The following is a 14,888-nucleotide window of genomic DNA, read 5'->3' as shown; positions in this document are numbered from 1 at the left end:
TGCACTCTCTATATATGTTTATACTCTTGCTTCTGCTTCATTTTGGTCTGGTAATTTCTCACTATCTTGTCTGCGTATGATACACTTAAGGATCTATTTTCCAAACTTTTAACCAGCATTTTCGGTGTTTTTCAACAGGTGCAAAAGTATGACTACTCCAGCCTGTTATTTTATCAGGATCATTGCCCCACTAAACAATATACAGTGGTGATATGATTTCTCAGTAACACTAGTTCTCTATTTACTATTTGTGGCTGAATGGTATTTCCTGGCTAGATTTAACAAAACTTACCTACCCAGTCATCTATCTTTCTTTTTACCTTTCTTCTTTTAGTTTTCTAAATAGATTTTAAAAACTGCATTTATGATTTTCCTTATACATAGCTTTTGTGTACTTTTCTGCTTCATACAAATACAGTTATAGCATTTAGCTAAAACAATTTAGATCGGGCCCACCCCGCGCCGCCCCAGATCCCGCCGCCGCAGCCCACTGCCCTCTGCCCGCGGCGGTGGATGGCATGATGGTGTGGAGAAGGCACCGCAGCCTTGGCCAGCTGAATCGCGACGGCCGCCGGGGCGGCGGCAGTGGCCGCGGCAGCGGCGGTGGTAGCGGGCTCCCCAGCGGCATGCCAGTGCCCCCCGGGCGCGATGGCTAGCGGTAGTGCTGGGAAGCCCACTGGCGAGGCTGCTTCTCCGGCTCCTGCGAGCGCCATCGGCGGGGCGCGGAAGAGGCTGGTATCCGTCTGCGACCACTGCAAGGGAAAGATGCAGCTGGTGGCGGACCTGCTGCTGCTGTGTCGAGCGAGGCGCGGCCCGTGCTCTTCGATGGCCCCGCCTCCTCTGGTGCCGGCGCCGAGTCCTTCGAGCAGTGCCGAGACACCATCATCGCGCGCACCAAGGGGCTCTCCATCCTCACCCACGACGTGCAGAGCCAGCTCAACATGGGCCGCTTCGGGGAGGCGGGGGACAGCCTGGTGGAGCTGGGCGACCTGGTGGTGTCGCTGACCGAGTGTTCGGCCCACGCGGCCTATCTGGCCGCTGCGCGCCACGCCGCTGGCCGACATGACGCCGCAGTTGCTGCTGGAGGTGTCGCAGGGCCTGTCGCGCAACCTCAAGTTCCTGACGGACGCGTGCGCCCTGGCCAGTGACAAGTCACGGGACCGCTTTTTGCGCGAACAGTTCAGGCTGGGCGTCAAGTGCATGAGCACCAGCGCGTCGGCGCTCCTGGCCTGCGTGCGCGAGGTGAAGGTGGCACTCAGTGAGCTGGCGCGCAGCCGCTGCGCGCTCTTCAGCGGGCCCCTGGTGCAGGCCGTGAGCGCCCTGGTAGGCTTCGCTACCGAGCCGCAGTTCTTGGGTCGCGCGGCAGCCGTGAGCCCCGAAGGCAAGGCGGTGTAGACCGCCATCCTGGGAGGCGCCATGAGTGTGGTGTCGGCCTGCGTGCTCCTGACCCAGTGCCTCAGGGATCTGGCGCAGCACCCCGACGGGGGCGCCAAGATGTCGGACCACAGGGAGATGCTAAGGAACTCGGCCTGCGCCGTGTCTGAAGGTTGCACCCTGCTATCTCAGGCTTTAAGGGAGAGGTCTTCGCCCAGGACTTCACCGCCGGTGAATTCCAATTCTGTGAATTAGCACCCCCCCATACCCCTTTTTCCACCCCAGACTAAAGGAAGATACTCTCTGCCCCTCTCCATTTATACCAAAGAAATCATAGGTGAAACCCCCTACCCTCCCCAACATTAAGTGCTCGAAAGGAATCTTCCACAAGGCAGGGCCATGCACACAACCTGCTCACGCACTCCGAGGGCCCAGGTGTCTGTCCACCAGCCCCCACGCGGTAGGAACTGGAAGATGGTGTCATCTGCTGGCTATGTTACCACTCCCGCCCCCTACCCCAGCCTGTCTTCCGGAATTTCTCAACTAAATTTTATTATTAATTGGGCAGGAAGGAGGTCATGGGTTCATTTCATTTTTGTTGTTTTGTGTTTTTAAGTCAAAGAAAGGTTACCTCAGTTTTCACTCCTTAGACGTGGATGTAGCTACCTTGTTTTGTATGTCATTTTTTTAAAGCAATCGTGTTGAATTAGGAGTATACTTGGTGTGGAAAGAGTATGAATTTGCCATGTGATTTGCAAATGGGGGGAAGCTACTGTGAATGTGTTTTATTTTTTAATTTACACTATAGAGTGATTTTTTTTCCCCCAACGTCAAGTTTTTACCTTGCATGTACTGGAGTATTTATTTCATCTATTAAAATGTTATGTTTCTCAAAAAAAAAAAAAAAATTTAGAATTTTTCAACTATACTAATTCTTAGAAAGAACAAAGAATAAAGCAAGTGTTGACTGCTTAGCACAATTCTGGCAAATTGTATTCTACTCTGATTTAATTGCTTTCGACTTACATTATAACATTAACTTAAAGAGAGACATTTTGCGTATTTTTTTAAATTTCTTCACATATTTTCTCCTCTTTGAATCATTTCATATTCAAATAAGTCTGATTTAAAGCACCTATTATTTCAACATTATTGCCAAGTTTCTTATGTTCTATTATTGGAATCTTTAATTTGAGACTTTAATGTGATTGCCTTTATCATAAAATATAAACTGCAATCATATTTATTAAGAAGCATGGTGGACGTGAGTACGTGGAAAATTGAAATGCTTTGTAAAATGTCTTTTCTTAATATATGAAGGGAAAAAATGCTTGTAAAATATTTACATTTATACATAGATAAATGTACTAGAAACCAATGATCCTAGTGGAGTTTAGCCAGTTGGCTTAAAGGCCTCAGTTAAGGTTAGAGACACATGTGCTCTCTCACTGCTGTTTATCAAGTTTACACATCTTCTCCCCATGTTTACTCATAGTTAATGAGAAGCAAGAAAATATAAATGTTTGCCTACAAACGCCTGTACATGTTTTTTTTGTGTGTTTGTCTTGTTTTGTTTTTGAGACGAAGTATCATTCTGTTGCCAGGCTGGAGAAGGGTGGTGCAATCTCAGCTCACTGCAACTTCTGCCTCCCAGGTTCAAGTGACTCTCTTGCCCCCTGCCTCAGCCTCCTTACTAGCTGGGACTATAGGCATGCACCACCACGCCCAGCTATTTTTGTATTTTTCGTAGAGATGAGGTTTCACCATGTTGACCAAGACGGTCTTGATTTCTTGACCTGGTGATCAGCCTGCCTCAGCCTCCCAAAGTGCTGGGATTGCAGGCATGAGCCACTTTGCCCAGCTGTACATGTGTTTTTTAACTACAAACTTGTGATAGTTTAAACACACAGTTGTAAACATATTTATTATAGGAAATTGTATTTTAAGTTATTAAGGAGCAGAAATTAAACAGACTTGTTTATTGTTCTTAACTCATTAAGATTGTTAAATATTTTTGGAAGAATTTTACCTGGGCCTTTTCTTTATCTGTGGAGATTAATGTTACCTTCTACAGATCTTATCTAAGCACAATGTGAAGCTTAGTTTTCTTTGATAAAACACATATTTCTTCCTGTCATTTATCCATGATTTTGAATGTGATTCAAATAGCTCTAAAATATCATTATATTTGACTTCATCAAATTATTTACCCTTCCCAAGATTTTTGATTTCACTCTGCAATTATTTTGCATCACAGTTATACTTTATTATATCTGTATAAACCCATATTTTAAAAAATTCAAGGATCTGAAATTATATTAAGAACAAGGGCAGCATTATGATTGAGAAGAAATGCTTACACGTGATCCGTAATGATAAGTTTTAGTCTGCTAAGCAGATGCAGCACTTTGAGGTCTCAGATTATGAATAGTGAAATAATAGTTTATCCTGGGTCTGTGTCTCTTTGTAGTCTTTTTCATTGGTCTGTATATCAGTGCTTGTAATATACTGTTTCTGTTGGCCTGAGATATATTTTTAATCTAAAATTACAAGTCCCATTTTATTTATAAAATTGTCTTCTTTAAGTGGAATGCTCACATTTGGCAGATAAAAATTATTTGATATTGCATTGAATTTCTAGTGTAATATAAGAATAGCTAGCATATTTACAAATTGGAATCATCCCATCAAGAGCAGTCCAATTACCAAGAGAAGGTGGGAAGATAACTAGAAAAGGGGATAATTTGTTTTCAGATTTCATTTTGTTTCCCTGAAAACAAATAAGGAGTCAATGTATTACAACACAAGTGAATATAGTATAATGGTTAAGACAGTGGAGAGTGGACTCTGGAACCAGATCTATCTTCAAACCTGGATCCAATAATAACTAGCTTTGTGATTTTGGACAAACTCCTTAATACCTTTCTACCTAGTTTCACCATCTACAAAATGGGATTAGTAATAGTACCTAGTTAATTTGTTGTTTGTGAGAATTGGATGAGTTTATGTGATAGAATGCTTAGAAAGATAACAACAATGTAGTAATCATTCTATTAGTATTTTTTTATTTCTCTTCTTAGGATCAAACAACTATAGTACTTTGGGGAGACCAGGAAAAAAAGGGAGAACCATGTTTTGCTGTGTGGGGTTTGTTTTGCCCCATCGTACACAGGCAGCACTGTATTGAATATGACCCTTACTACTTTCTGCAAGTTTGTGCATATCCCCAAGAGACTGAAAGCAATATACCTTGTGACAAAGACCCAGACACCCTAATATCTAGGACATGCTAAAAATTATAAAGTCAATTTTGCAAACCTATTACAAATAAGAAAACAAATGTGCTGGAAGTATGGGGTTGAAGAGGGTGACAAAGAGAATTCATTTGTATAAAGTTGTTGGAAAGCAGTGAAATTTGGCTTTTTCTCACCCTAGGTCAAGTGAGGGTAAGCAGCCAGGGACTGAAGTAGGACTGTTGCCAGATAAGTCTAAGACTGTTGCCAGGTAAGGAAACTGGCTAAGGTCTGAGCACAAAGAGAAGGCTGCTTTGGGAATGTTCTGCATGTCCATGGACAACAAAGATATCTGTTGCTGGCCAGGTGCGGTGACTCATTCCTGTAATCCCTGCACTTTGAGAGGCCGAGGCAGGTGGATGACCTGAGGTGAGGAGTTCAAAACCGGCCTGACCAATGTGGTGAAACCCTGTCTCTACTAAAAATACAAAAATTAGCTGGGTGGTGGCAGGTGCCTGTAATCCCAGCTACATCGGATGCTGAGGCAGGAGGAGAATCGCTTGAACCTGGAAGGCAGAGGTTGCAGGGAGCCAAGATCATGCCACTGCACTGCAGCCTGGGTGACAGAGCGAGACTCTGTCTCAAAAAAAAAAAGAAAAGAAAAGAAAAGAAAGATGTTGGTTGCCATGAGACTAGGTACAGACTTACCAAGAAAGAGCCAGCTTTAGGTTATCATCTTGAATAGTAGTCCATTCAAGCAAAGTGAAAAAGGGCAAGGGCCTCTGTGTAGAGTTGACTGGAAGAATCCCAGCAGCTGAGATTGAAGTTGAAAGCAGCTGAGTAAAGAAAGTATGGCCTCGCCACGGGAGCTACACTCAGAGATTCCCAAAAGACAGTTCTCCAGTCAGGGGGTGGGAGTGGGGGAGGGGGAATCCTACAACTGGAAGAGTGTCAGCAATTGGCATTGCCACACCTAGACACTCCAGGCACAGATTCAGATTGCACCGTTGATGTAAGACCTTCCTGTTCCTTGTCTCTCCTGACTCTCTATATTCCAATCCTGGAATAACCAGATGAATTTACAGGTGAGAAATAGAAGGAAAAACTAAGATGAGAAGCATTTTAGTCTGGAGCAAATTTTATGTGTAAGAGGAATGAAGTTTTAAGATGAATGATGTTTGGAGTTATGTGCTTATTAGACTATGCATTTGCATACAGTGTACAGAAAAAGCAATTTTTGGCTGGGTGCAGTGGCTCATGCGTGTAATCCCAGCTCTTTGGGAGACTGAAGCTGGTGGATCAGTTGAGGTCAGGAGTTTGAGACTAGCCTAATCAACATGGTGAAACCCTGTCTCTACTAAAAATACACAAAAAATATTAGCCAGGCATGGTGGCATGTGGCTGTAATCTCAGCACGTTGGGAGGCTGAGGTGGGTAGGTCACTTGAACCTGGGAGGTAGAGGTTGCAGTCATCCAAGAGCTGAGATCGCACCACTGCACTCCAGCCTGGATGACAGAGCAAGATTCCATCTCAAGAAAACACAAACAAACAAAAAAGCAATCTTTGTAACTCCTAAATGTAGAAAAAGAAAGCTAGCCTTATTCAAATTAACCCAAATGCAAATTAAGACCAGAGTAGAATTTTGCTTTTTACATATTAAAGTGGCAAAGACAACATTGGTGACACTGTGCTGGAGAGGACATGTAAAAACAGGAACAGTTACATATGAATGATGGGTGGGTAATTTGTAGCTGTGGAGTGCAAATCTTTATGAAAATTTTAAATGCACTTATTCATTGACTAACAAAACCGCTTTCAGTCATGTTTCCTACATACAAACTGGCACATGTATAAACTGTTGTAGAAATATTTTAATTGCAACCCAGTTTGTTATGCAAATACAGGGAATCACCTTAATGTCCATCTATAAATAACTGAATAAAAATATTTAGTATACCTTTATATGAGAGAACATTATGCCATCATCAAAACTATTGAAGAAACTCTATAGGTATCTAATTCAAGATAGATCATTAAATGAAATAAAGCAAGGTATAGACCAGCATGTATACTATGTAACCACTGGTGAGAAAAATACACATTGTCAACCTTACAAAATGAGATTCAGAAAATATAATTTAAGTATACAGTTTATCTGAGTGTAAAGCTCTAGGATAGCTATTTGGGAAACATCAACCCCAAATGAATGGGTCAGTGTTCCAAGGTGGAAAAGTTAAGATTTCACTTACATAGGCAGAGACAGAGACATTGTAGCAGGATTACATTTTCCATATGAGACCAATGTATATGTCACCATGATTTTGTTCATTACAGATTGGATTATGTTATTACTTCAAGAGGAGGGGGTAGTGATTTGAGGGAGGCATCTTATCTCTGGTGCCATTTACTCTTAATTATTTACAAGAAGAAAAAGACGGAAGTTACAGCTGAATGCCACAAGACTCGGGCTGCATAGACATATTTCCTCAAGGCTCAGAAGAATGTAAAGTTTCAACAGTTTTAAGGTTGAATTATTTTGTTTGAATTGTTAAATTTTACAACATCAATTTGTTCATGTATAAGTGCATGTAACGTCTCTAGAAATCACAGAAAATGATGGCTTTCGTTTTGAGACAGAATTTGAGTAGCTAGCAACAGAGGAAAGACAGGCTGAACTCTTTGGCAAATATAATTTAAAATTTTGTACTGTTTACCAATTATTCTTATAATAACAAAACAAAAATGACAATAAATAATATTGTCTGAATGGAAAAAAATTGGAAAATTCTTAAAATTTTCAGTAACAAATAACGAACCTCAATACAAATCAAATTTGTATGATATTCTTTATGACTGACCAGATAAATAATGACAAAGGCAACATTTTTTATTCAAAAAAAAATACACACAATTAATAGTTGGCAGTGACTCAAAACTACAATACATCTTTTTTGGAAAAAAGAAATGTGAATGTTTGAAAGTGGCAAAAAAATAAAAGATATGAAATTGCAACTAGTCAATCCAAAGGTATATGTGGGGACAGCATCTGAAATTGCCAACTGGATACCTTTAGAGCCTCTAAAGCTAAGGCAGATGTGATTACAGGTCTGATGTATCTCCCCTCACCAAAAAAGGTGACATTACAGCAGAAATGAAACTGTGACATTCTTTTATTTTGTTCTTTTTATAGATATTTTTAGTTGACAGCCTAATAGACCAACTCATTGTGATAACCCCAAAGTAGATAAAGAGTAAATTCACCCAGTTCTTTATCAGAGAAACATCTAATTGCCAGGGGGAAGCTACTACTTTCACAGTTCAAAGCAGCCTGACAATCTGATCTGGAGACAGTCATGGTCAGGTTCAGGAATCATCAAGCTGAAAACTTTAAATGAAGAACAAAACCACTCCCGCCAGTGCGGCCACAGAGGGATAATAAAGGTCAACAGATAAAGGTGAAGAGAAAATAAGACGAAAAACCCACATGAAACTGATTTGAAACACAGTGTTAAAGACAATAGCCAATATTTGACGCAGAAAATGCAATGTTTTCAAATTTGAAATAATCTGGGCATTTTGAATTTGATAGCATAGGTGCCAAGGGAAAATTTCTCCTTTGCCCTCTGAAGGTGCCTCACAGGTAGCAGGACGCAGAGAGAATAGATGGTAAGTATTTCTTTCAGACTACATTTTTTTTTATTGTAAAAATAACTTTATTTAGAATTTTTTTTTTCACTTAGGTTTGCATGGTTTCAAGACTTATTTTTATTTTATTTAATTTTTAACTTTTATTTTAAGTTCAGGGATACATGCATGTGCAGGTTATATAGATAAATTACATGTTGTAGAGGGTCTGATGTGCAGGTTATTTTGTCACCCAGGTAATAAGTATGGTACTCTACTGGTAGTTACCATCAAATAGGCCCCAGTATCTGTCATCCCCTTCTTTGGGTCTATATATAGTCAATGTTTGTCTGCCATTTATAAGTGAGGGCATGCGGTATTTGGTTTTCTCTTCCTGTGTTAGTTTGCTTAAGATAATGGCCTCCAGTTCCATTCATGTTGCTGCAAAGGACATGATCTTGTTCTTTTTTTGTGGCTGCATAGCATTCCCTTAATTATATTTACCACATTTTAAAAATCCAGCTAACCATTGGTGAACATTTAGATCGATTCCATGTCTTTGCTATTGTGAATAGTGCTTGTCATGAACACATTCACGCATGTGTCCTTATGGGAGAATGATTTATATTCCTTTGGGTATATACCCAATAATGGGATAGCTGGGTCGAATGGTAATTCTATTTTAAGTGCTTTGAGAAATCACCAAACTGCTTTCCACAATGGCTGAATTAATTCACATGCCCACCAGCAGCATAAAAGCGTTCTCTTTTCTCCACAACCTCGCCAACATGTTAATTTTTTGACTTTTTGATAATAGTCATACTGACATCGTAGCCATACTGACTGGTGTGAAATGCTATCACGCTATGGTTTTGACTTGCATTTCTCTAATTATCAGTGATGTTGAGGATTTTTTTCATATGCTTGTTGGCCACATGCATGTCTTCTTTTGGAAATGTCTGCTCATGTTCTTAATTCACTTTTTAATGTTTTTTGTTGTTGTTCATTTGTTGTAAATTTGTTTAAGTTCCTTATAGATTATGAATATTAGACCTTTGTCAGATGCATTATTTGGCCAAGGGAAAACTTCTCCTTTGACTTTTGAAGGTTCCTCACAAGTAGCAGCCCTCAGAGAGAATAGATGGTAAATGTTTCTTTGACTTTTAAAGGTGTCAGACTCTCAGCCTCTCAGTTTGACTTCTCTGGATGCAGACAAGGGAGGACTTCAGAGAAAGGCCGACTGTGTCAACACAGATTTTCTGTACAGATGGAAATCTCCTCCACAAAAGGCAGCTTCATAGCACTACCCTGTCTGCAATCCCTGTGAAAAGCCATCTCAAAATATGTCAAAGAAGTTTATTTTGGGATGAAATATTTTGGTTTTCTTCAACAGAATTTACAAAATTCTTGGTGCCAGCTATTTTTTTCTTCTGTAATAAAGTAACAGTTGGATATGAAATTTCATCAGACTATTTCTCTTTATCAATAATCTTTTGAACATTATTTGCAGAATCTGCATTTTTGGTCATATTTTTAAAAGTCCTACCTCTTTCAAAATTGATAAAAACATGTGTTTGTCTTCCACACCGAAACTTATGTTAAGTAGAGATTCAGTACAGATTCCTTTGAAAAATGTTTCTCATGCACTTACAAGGTAAAAAAAAAAAAGAAGAAGAAGAAGAAGAAGTACTAATCGCAAAAAATTGAAAGCAATTACCTAAGGCTTAAATGGTGGTAGATAAGATGAAAATCCTCTGTCACTGAATAGGACCACAAACATATATAAAATTATCAAAGAAGCTCAAGCTTGTTAACTTGCTGATAATAATTTGCAGTGGACCATCGCCCTACTCTGTCTCCCTCACAAATGGGCAATAGCAGCCTTCTGCTCTAGCAAACATATTTTCCTATACGCCCCATTCACTGAGGGGCTTTCTCAAGCAGCAAAGGTGCTTGAACTATACCTACTGGGATCACGAGATAATTGATTTTCACTGAGAGTGTGTTTTCTTTTTCTTTTCTTTTCTTTTCTTTTTTTTTTTTTTTTGCGACGGAGTTTCGCTCTTGTTGCCCAGGCTGGAGTGCAATGGCGCGATCTCGGCTCACCGCAACCTCCGCCTCCTGGGTTCAGGCAATTCTCCTGCCTCAGCCTCCTGAGTAGCTGGGATTACAGGCACGCACCACCATGCCCAGCTAACTTTTTGTATTTTTAGTAGAGACGAGGTTTCACCATGTTGACCAGGATGGTCTCGATCTCTTGACCTTGCGATCCACCGGCCTCGGCCTCCCAAAGTGCTGGGATTACAGGCTTGAGCCACCGCGCCCGGCCTTTTTTTTAACTCCACAGATTGTTGCTGATGACTAATTTTTATGAATTTTATATCAGGAGAGTTTGACAAATGTAGTACCATTTTCAAATGACTAAAATACATAAAATTCACTTTTATTAATGATATTTTTAAAGGACTCTGGATTCAAATTATCAGAATACTTCATGTTGATATTTAAAAATAATTTGGCTTACAAATAAACTTTTTAACCTGTCTAGTCTAAAGATTTTTTAAAAATCAGATGACTGATTATGAAAAATAGTATCAAAATATATGACAGGTAAAAGAGATGATCTGATTTCAGAATTCACAAACAATTCAAAGGGCCAAAAATTACCAAGATGATCTTGAAGAACAAAATTGGAGTGTTTGTCCAATCAAGTGTCAAGAATTTATAGAAAGCTACAATAATAAAAGCAAGAATTAGCAAATAGACAGCTGGAACAGAATTGAGAGTCCAAAATAATCCACAGAGATATGTTTACCTAATTAATCACAAATGTGTCAGAGCACTAAAGCAAGAAAGGGGTGGTCTTAGCAGCAAATTCTATTGAACTATCAGATATCCATGTGGGGGAAAAATATATTAATATCTAGATGACACAGAAAGCAATTCCATATGGAGTATAGATGGTATAATCTATGTATCCATGTCATATATAAACATATATATGTGTATATATGTTTAGCTTTGTGAAAGTAAAACAATAAAGCTTTTGAAAAATAGCATAAAAGGACTTCTCTTAAGATTTTAAGTTTGGGATAAGCAGAGCTATCTTAAACAGGTAACAAAAACATTAAATGCAAAGAATACAAATGTTAAGTTTAGCCTAAAGCTGCTTCCTTACATATTTTAACTTCAGACTAAAGGTTTCTTCATGCATAGTGAACTATAACCTAACTGGATATGTAAACTGACTGTCACCTACTCCTTGATTTTTCAACTTTTAAGTTCGGAGTACATGTGCAGGATGGACTCTTACCTGCTGTAGTTCCAATTACAGTTGCAACCAATCACAGGTGGCTGATTGCTCAAATTGTGTTCAAATAAGGCAAACACCCCACCATAACCCATCCAACTGTCTGTAACCTAACTTCTGTTTTCTATATATCACTTTTCTTTTTCTGTTGATAAATATTTTCTGACCATGTGGCATCCCAGAATCACTCTGAACCTACTCTGGCTCTGGGAGCTGCCTGATTTTCTAATTGGTTTTTGCTCAAATAAACTCTGTTAAGTTTAATTTGTCTAAGGATTTTCTTTTAACACAAATGATAAGTTGGACTTTATCAGAAATAAGAACATTTTCATCATAAGACACTATTAAGATATTAAAAAGTAAAGCCACAAAATAAGAGAAAATATTTTCATCTCATATTTCTAATGAAGGATTTGTATGTATAATATGAAAAGAATTTCTACAAAACACTAAGAAAGAGATAGACAAAGTAGATAAACACAAATAAAAGAAGCACTTCAAAAAAGAACATATATATACATATATATATATAGTCAGAAAACATTAGAGAAAACAACCTAAATAATTGAATAAAGGAAGGATAGTTTCTTTGATAAATGGTGCTAAAACAAGTAAACATCTATATGCAAAAAACATCAAATTTTATCACATATGATATAAAAAAATTAACTCCAAATGTATAATGACTTCATTAAAACCTAATTAATAGAATTTTGGAAAAAAGCAGCCAACATTTCTAACCTTGGATTCAGCAAAACTTTCTTAGATATGTCTCCCAAAACATAAATCATAAAAGGGAAATTTCATAAATTGGATTTTAAAACATCGTTTCAAAAGACACTTATAAAAATGGAAAGACAAGCCACAAAGTGGGAAAAAGTATTTATAAGATACATATCTGAATCGAGGACATATAAAAAACTCTTACATGCCCAATAATAAAAAGACAAACAAAATTCAAAAATATGGGCAAAATGTGTGACAAAAGAAGATACAAGGATGACAAATAAGCATATGAAAATATTGCAACAGCATAATCATTAGGGAAATGTTAATTAAATAAAACACCAATACAAAACTACGAGAACAAGTAGCATTTAAATACTACTGGCAGAATTGTACCCTGGTAAAATCTAGTTGGAAAACACTTTCCAGTATGTACAAAAGCTGAACATATGTATACTACATAATTCATCAGTTTCACTCCTAGGTGACAGATATATATTCATACACATACATATATATCTATATATCTAGATATATATCTGTATGTGTGTATATATACACATATACAAGAATTTTCCATCTTAGCACTATTTTAATAGCCAGAAATTTGAAATAAACTAAAAGTCCTAAAAGTCCATCAACAGTACCATGAATAAATAAATGTTGTTATTCTAAAACATGGAATGTGACACAGCAATAAAAAGAAAGAATGACAGGGTACATTTGATACAGATAGGAGTCAGGGAGATACTGGGTAGAAGAGGGTGGTTCCCGAGCAAAGGCCCCACCCTCAAGCCCGGAAACCCATGGCCCCTAAATGAGAACAGACATTTCTGTTTTCATGCCCAAATGTTGCCTTTCAGCCTGTCATGTCACCTTATCTGGCAGCCATATAAATCCCAAACCCCAGGCTTCATGAGCAGAAGAGAAGAAGAGCAGAGGAGCAGAAGAGCAATGCATCAGAGAAGGAGAGAAGAGGAGTCTGAACATCGGCAGTTCATCTGCAGACAGTCGGAGTGATGGGCCGCTGGATGGCCACACTCCAGGGGAAGATCATGTTCCCACTCCATCCCCTTTCCAACTCCCCATCCCTCCCCCTGAGGTCACCATCCTTCCTTGCATCCACCATCCCTCAAGTCCATGTGTGACCTGATTCTTCCCGGATGCTGGACAAAGACCTGGATACCAAGAAGGCACTAAGCTGCTTAACACTTAAGCTGTCTAAAGAGCACTGTAACACACCCACTGGGGCTTCAGGAGTCCCAGGCACCCACCCTTAGGTGCTACCATAAGGTCGGAGCCAAAAGCACTCACCTCAGCTCCTGCACCTGCCTGTCTGGGTGCTCCCTCTCACATAAGGGGCTGGAGCGCCTGGCTGCTGAACAGACAAGCCACATCCTGTGGGACATCTTGTGACAGGGGTCAGTGAACTCTCTTGTTTCACAAGCAACAATATAGATAGATCCTGGAGATATTATATTGAGTAAAAGCCAGACTCAAAAGAGTGTATCCATAAAATTCCCTTTGTTTAAAGTTTTAAACAGGTAGAAAAAATGTATAACGATAGAAGTCAAAATAGTGGTTTTTTCTACCTGGTTTTAAACAGGTAGAAAAAATGTATAACGATAGAAGTCAAAATATCTTCAGAAGTGGAGATAATAACTAGGAATCTTCTGGGTTATTAACAATGTAATTTATATCTGGTGTCTACATGGTTGTATTCAATTCATAAAAATATATTCATCTGACACAGTGATCTTTTCACTTTTCTAATTAAAAGTTTATTTTTTGTATATATTTTATATACATATTTTTTATTTCCAATTCAAAGTTTATTATTTTCTGATTAAAACATTTATTTTTAAAAATTACTAATTAACAAAATTTAGTGTAGAAATATGTAATTTTCTGTTTCTTCTTCCCTCTTTTGAAGAGAAATAATTTTTGCTGTTACATTAAATATTAATAGCCATAAGTACAAGTACATAATATTGAGCTAAATTTAATCTGGAAACATACCATAACATTCATCTATTTTTAAGTCTAGTAAAGGATAGCCTAACAAATCTTCAAGAATTCTAGTTTTCTTTAAGTTTCGTATGCTTTACATTAAAATATATTTTAGTGAGATACATAATTTATATATATATATGTTCATTTAGTGAGATATATTAAATTAACATACTTGAATAGGTTTCAAATAAGCTAATTCCGTGCTCTAGATGGTCATATTTTTTCATGGGTGAGCACTTTTACTATAAAAGTCACTATTTTTTACAGTTTTATATGACCAAATTTTACTAATCAGCTGCAAGTAGCAATACAAGTTTCAACCTGAAACCAGTTTGGTTCTTAGAGAAAAAAAAAAAATTCCCAAATCAAACTACTTTTTATTTAGTTATTTGTAACTTGTTATTCTTTTCTAAATTGCTAAATATTGTTATTTGCCTTAATGTAATAGAAAAACAAACAAACAGAAAACCTAATGTATTCTGAGTTAGGAGACCTGAGTTCTAGTGTGATCTGTGTTTCCGGGTGAACTTGGATGAGCCATTTAAATTCCCATGTGTCACTTGGCTCATTTGTAAACACGAGAGTGGTGGATTTTATGTAAGATATT

At 38.3% G+C, this 14,888-nt stretch overlaps 1 pseudogene; it reads left to right on the top strand.

Moving 5' to 3' along the window:
- Nucleotides 1-648: 648 nt before the first annotated feature.
- On the top strand, nucleotides 649-1,629 carry LOC105718829 (talin rod domain-containing protein 1-like; annotated as a pseudogene).
- Nucleotides 1,630-14,888: the final 13,259 nt, after the last annotated feature.

The sequence above is a fragment of the Aotus nancymaae genome, unplaced genomic scaffold, assembly GCF_030222135.1.
Source record: "Aotus nancymaae isolate 86718 unplaced genomic scaffold, 86718_ANA_hifiasm-v0.15.2.pri h1tg000022l_1, whole genome shotgun sequence".
NCBI lineage: Eukaryota > Metazoa > Chordata > Mammalia > Primates > Aotidae > Aotus > Aotus nancymaae.
Note: the sequence above shows the minus strand (reverse complement) of the source record. Positions and strands in the feature narration are given on the sequence as shown.